Genomic DNA, 5,355 nt, shown 5'->3' on the forward strand with positions numbered 1-5,355 from the left:
TGCTCTAGCAGTGTGTGTTAGGTTTTTGGGGACCTTCTAAATATAGGATTATGTGATTTGCAAAAAATGAAATTTTTATATCTTCCTTTCTGATTTGAATATCTTAATTTTTCTTGCCTAATTTCTCTAACTAGAAGTTCTATCAGAATATTGAATAACAGTGGTGACACAAGGCATCCTTGTCTTCTACTTTTTTCCTTGAAGCAGTGTAGTTTTCCATGTGTTTCTAGAAAATTGTCTATTTCATCTACATTTCCTAACTTGTAAGCATACAGCTGTTAATAGTATATTCTTATGACCTTATTTTATTTCTGTGTGCTCAGTGGTAATGACATCTGTCTCATTTTTTTTATTTTATGTGCATCTTCTCTCTATTTGTCTTTATCAGCTGAGGAAAGGGTTAGTCAATTCTATTGATTTCTCAGAGAATGAACTGTTGGTTTTATTGATTCTTTTTATTGTATTTGTTCTCAATTTCATTTATTTCCAGTCTAATGTTTGTTATTTCTTTCCCTATGTCTGCTTTGGGATAAACTTTCTGACATTTCCATTGTTTCTTTGGGTGTACAGTTAGGGCTTTGATTTTATTATTTAAGTTCTTTTATATTTTATAGCTTAGTTCTTTACTCCTGTTTAGATGTAAGGGTTTATGTCTATCAGTTTGTCTCACAATATTGTCTTTGCTACATCCTTCTTCTCCCATCACCATTTATATTTTATTTACTTACTTATTTATTATTTGTTTATTTGTTTGGAAAATACACATATTTATTTTACTGCATATATTAGGTTTTCTTTCCTTATTTAGAAAATAATATAATCTGTTGGGTCACACCCAAATATTTATGTAGTTTAAAATCTCCATAACACACTAAGTTGATCTTACAGAAAAAATTAAAAAAGAACACATATGGAAATTAATCTGAAATTCAGGACATGTTAATAAAACATAAATGTAAATCCCCAAGGAGTCAACCATGTATGACCAATTGTATTTTATCCCTGCTTTAAGTTGTTCCTTCCTTCACTTCTGGTTTCTTTTGAAGCAAATTACAGTTATCATTTCATCCAAACATCTCCATTTGCACCTCTAAATATAAGAACTGATTTTAAAAAGCATAATGACAATACCATTAGCATACCTAAAAAGAAACCAATTTCCCAATAGCATATATGTAGTCAGTGTTTTCATTTTCCTCATTGCCATTCAGTTGTCATTGTTCAGAATTATGGGTGTGGGTATGTGTATTATGTATGTATAATTATATTTTTATATAATTTTATATGATATACCTCAATTTTATTGAGGTGTATTTACAAACCATAAAATCAACCACAGCATCAATCACTTATTCACAGTACCATTTTATAGTTGTGCATTCATCACCACTATTAATTGATGAACATTTTCATTACCACAAAAACAAATAAGAACTATAATTAAAGTAAATAAGAGTGCCCAAAACAACCCATCTGTTCTAGTTTGCTAATGCTGTGGAATGCAAAACACCAGAGATGGATTGGCTTTTATAAAAAGGGGGTTTATTTGGCTACACAGTTACAGTCTTAAGGCCATAAAGTGTCCAAGGTAACACATCAGCAATCAGGTACCTTCACTGGAGGAAGGCCAATGGCGTCCAGAAAACCTCTGTTAGCTGGGAAGGCACGTGGCTGGTGCCTGCTCCAAAGTTTTGGTTTCTAAATGGATTTTTCCCAGGGTGTTCCTCTCTAGCAAGCTTGCTCCTCTTCAGAACATCACTCACAGCTGCACTGAGTTCCTTCTCTTTGAGTCAGCTCATTTATATGGCTCCAGTGATCAAGGTCCACCCTTAATGAGTTGGGTCATGCCTCCATGGGAATATCTCATCAAAATCATCACCCACAGCTGGGTGGGCACATTCCAAGCAAATCTAATCAGCACCAAAACATCTGCCCCACAAGACTACATCAAAGATAATGGCATTTGGGGGACACAATACATTCAAACTAGTACATTCCACCCCCTGGACTCCCAAAATGATATTATCTTTCCAAATACAAAATACATTCATTCCATCACAATATCACAAAAACTGAAATCATTTCAGTAACAAAATTTAAATACAAGATCCTATCAAAATCAATTACAGGCATGGTGGGTCCTAAGGCATAATTCTCCAAATTAGCTTTGGATCTGTGGACTTAGAACAAGTTATGTGCTTCCAATATACAAAGGAGGGATATTCATAGGCTAAACATTCCCATTGCCATAAGGAGAAAGAGTAAGGAAAACAGGGTTAACAGACCAAAACAGTTCCTAAAACCTGCAGGACAAACTCCATTAGATTTCAAATTCTGAGAGTCATTTACAGAACAACATTGCATCCTTGGGGCTTGAGAGAGCGGGAGTCTAACCCTTCCTAAGGGCCTTTCTGGCAGCCCTTTCCTCTCCAAACGCTTAGATGAGTGCTCCAACATATCCACACATTGGGGAGACCACCTTCTGGGCCCCACCCTCCTCAAACATTGGGGGCAGCTCCCGGATTCCCTTCCATCTCCGGGGCACATGCTCAACCCCTTCAGAACAGTGTGGTGGCAGCCAGGCTCTCCCCAGTTCCCTGGGAATGTGCTCCACCCTCTTTGGGGCTTGGGGTGGCAGGATATTTCCTGAGCATCAAGGTGGAAGGCCCGCCCTCTACCTCCAGGACAAACTCACCCTTTTCATGCATGTGGGCCACTCCACTCTCCCAGCCCAAGACCTCTTGACTCCAGACCTCAACCTCCATGGCTCTGCCTTTGAAGAACTTTTTCCTTCAGTTTGTTCCTTGTCTGTCTCCTCCAGTCCAGACTGGCAATGGCTCTATTTGTAAAGATCTCACAAAAATTCTGTTGGCTTTGCATGAAGCATACAGGGGTCAAAGCCAGCAGACAATAGGACTTTCCACAAATCCTTTCTGGATAATTCCATCTCCAATCTTGGCTTGTATTGAAATGATGGCTGGGTTCCATCTTTGGCTATATCCTCACATTGGGCTGTAGCTTCCGGGAATCCACCCTCTGGAATCCTGGGATTTTCCAAACCATCAGTTTCTGGTTTCTTTGAACCCAAGAGTTCAGTTCTAAGTTCATCTATGTCCTGTCGCATTTTACTATAAGCTGCAAGAAGAAGCCAGGCTACATCCTCCACATGTAGTCTGGAGATCTCCTCAGCTAGGTATTCCAGGTTGTCACTTTCAAATTCTTCCTTCCATCTGACACCAGGACTCAATTTTGCCAAATTCTCTGCCACTTTAAAACAAGGATCGCCTTTCTTCCAGTTTGCAACAACACATTCATCATTTCTGCTCAAGTCCTCATCAGAAGTATCTTTAGAGTCCATATTTCCACAAACAGTCTCTTTAAAGCAGTTTTGGCCTTTTCTATCAAACTCCTCACAACTCTTCCAGAAACTCCCCATTATCCATTTAAAAAGCCGTTCCAACATGTTTGGTATTTGCAAACTCAGCAGCAGAAGCACCCCACTTCTCTGGTACCAAAATCTGTTCTAGTTTGCCAATGCTGCGGAATGCAAAACACCAGAGATGGATTGGCTTTTATAAAAAGGGGGCTTATTTAGCTACACAGTTACAGTCTTAAGGCCACAAAACATCCAAGGTAACACCTCAGCAATCGGGTACCTTCACCGGAGGATGGCCAATGGCGTCCGGAAAACCTCTGCTAGCTAGGAAGGCAGCTGGCGTCTACTCCAAAGCTCTGGCCTCAAAACGGCTTTCTCCCCAGATGTTCCTCTCTAGCAAGCTTGCTCCTCTTCAAAACATCACTCCCAGCTGCACTCCGTTCCCTCTCATTTATATAGCTCCACTGATCAAGGCCCACCCTGAATGGGTAGGGCCACGCCTCCATGGGAACATCTCATCAGAATCATCTCCCACAGCTGGGTGGGGCACATTCCAAGCAAATCCAACCAGCACCAAAATGTCTGTCCCACAAGACCACAAAGATAATGGCATTTGGGGGACACAATACATTCAAACAGGCACACAAATGTAAGCTGATAAAGTCCCATTGCTTAAGCCAACCCATTTCATGATATTTGCTTGGACCAGCCTAAGAAACTAAAACACTTTTTAATTTTAAATTAAATAGGCTTTTCTAGTCATCTATCTCATGGCAGCCTTTTACACTGCTAATCCCCAACCTTGGCTTCCATAGGACTGTTTTCTCATAGTTATTGCTCTTTATTTGACTCTATTGTGGCCTTCCAGGAGGGCATTCCAGAGGGCCTAGTCTTTGTTTCTTTCCTCTTCTATCTTTACACTCCCATAGTTATTAACTATTGTCACTAATTTAAATGATTCTAACATCCATACCTCTATCCCAGACCTCTCTCTTGAAATGTAGCTTCATATATTATATTGTCTAGTAGACTGTGATGGTTAGGTTCATGTGTCAACTTGGCTAGGTGATGGTGTCCAGGTTTTCTGTCAAGCAAGCACTGGCCTGTTACTGTAAGGACATTTGTGGCCGGTTAATAAACCTGAAGGCTGGTTTATTAAATCATCAATTGACTGCAGCTGTGACTGATTACATCAATGAAGGGTGTGTCTTCCCCAGTGAGAGAATTCAATCAGCTGGATTTAATCCAATCAGTTGAAGACTTTTAAGCAAGAAAGTTAGAGCACCTTCATGTCTTCTTCAGCTAACCAGCGAAGCATTTCCTGAGGAGTTCATCAAAGTTGCCAGTTCATTTCCTGAAGAGTTCAACAAACACTTTCATTGAAGTTGCCAGTTTGCTGCCTACCCTATGGAATGTGGACCTGTGCATACTCACAGTTGCATGAGACACTTTTATAAAATCTTATATTTATAGATACCTCTTCTTGATTCTGTTTCCTTAGAGAACCCTAACTAATACATAGACATTCCCACCTAAATATACTACAGTCACTGTTCCAGTTTGCTAATGCTGCCATTATGCAAAATACCAGAAATGGGTTGGCTTTTTTTTTTAATTTTATTTTGAAATAAATTCAAACTTACAAGAACAGTTGCAAAAACAATACAAAACCCATACACAGGACTCCAGCGTACCTTGACCCCCCTCCCCTGATACCGTGATCCACCAACTTTAACATCCTGTCACACCACCATTTCTTTCTTTCCCTCCCTCCCTATCATCCATCACTTATCTCTGTCTTCTGAACATATGAGAGCAAGCTGCACATATCCTTGAACAAACAATATAATTCACATATAGAATTCCCATGAACAAGAACATTCTTTTATGCAATCCCATTAAGTGCAGCTAAGAAGTTCAAGAAATTCAACATTCATACAAAGCTTGCATTCTATATTTCCTTTTTTTTCCTTTAAGCT

This window comes from Choloepus didactylus, chromosome Y (assembly GCF_015220235.1).
Source record: "Choloepus didactylus isolate mChoDid1 chromosome Y, mChoDid1.pri, whole genome shotgun sequence".
Taxonomy (NCBI): Eukaryota; Metazoa; Chordata; class Mammalia; order Pilosa; family Megalonychidae; genus Choloepus; species Choloepus didactylus.